This window comes from Coenobita brevimanus, unplaced genomic scaffold (genome assembly GCF_032717465.1).
Source record: "Coenobita brevimanus isolate Jiangsu-jjx unplaced genomic scaffold, ASM3271746v2 jjx.HiC_scaffold_2851, whole genome shotgun sequence".
In the NCBI taxonomy this organism is placed as follows: Eukaryota; Metazoa; Arthropoda; class Malacostraca; order Decapoda; family Coenobitidae; genus Coenobita; species Coenobita brevimanus.
In genome coordinates, this window is record NW_027643820.1 from 17131 (window position 1) to 18272 (window position 1142).

Sequence of the window (1142 nt, forward strand, 5' to 3'; positions counted from 1 at the left end):
AGGGTAGGGTAGCTGGGAGGAATATGGGGAGGTTGAGGTAGGTAGGGTAAATTGAACTGAATAAGGAGTACAAATCTGGCGATAATAACTGTAACAGAGTCATATGGATGATAACGAGAATAAAGCACTGAAAAGACGAGTCACACACACACAATTAAATACGCACACATATATTATAAGATTACTACAATACACACACATACACACATTACACAATACTACACACATTTACACACATTAAGAATTCATAATTTTCAAAACAAGAGTTCAAACATTAAGCAACACTAAAACATCTGTATACTCTCAGTTTTTTACACGGTAGTAGCCGTCTACCAGCAGTATTTCTCTCCACCACAATAGCATCCTCCCAAAGTATCACAACAGAAAGACTGGCTAACTCTTCCTACACTATACAGCGCTCAGAGAGTAATGATGGCAATACTCAATAAAGTGGATTACCATCAGCAAAAGTCGAAGAGTCAGGACGAAAGCATTCCACACAGAAAGTGTAGAGAGTCCTCCATTGTAACAATGAGAGGAACCAGGAATGGTCTACGCTGTCTCCCACCCTGCATCTCAGACCTCGGCAATGAAGGGGCCTGTTTACACAAACATCACATTTACCTCACCGCATCCCCACCTACCCACAGTGGGAGCAAACAGTGAGTGGCCGATGAATATCACTGAGCGAGGCAGGGGAGAGTAGTGAGGATAGGCGAGAGGCGGGGCAGCCTTTGCCAGAGCGTCAGCATGCACATTGCCTACAATGGTACAAAATTACAAAACAGTCCCTAGTAAGCATAGCCATTCTAAAAGATTGTAGACAAAGGATTGGACGGGAAAATGGAGATCGGCAGAGAGTCGCTAAAACCCGTATAATAGCTAAATATCAATTTGACTGCGAGTAAAATAGCAGTATGTTCTGCGATAAAAGTAGATATGATGGGGACCGAATGAAAGAAATGCAACACCTGTCCTCACGGGCATTTCAATCCATCAGTACATACGAGTATCGAGACACTGTGAGAGGAAGCATGTCCTAAAGAGCCCTGTGAGGAAAGAAAGGTTGTTTTTCTCAGGAGATGGTTGGTACCCTGAGAGGAGTTAGGGAGCCATCCTACATACAGACAAATTGGAATATC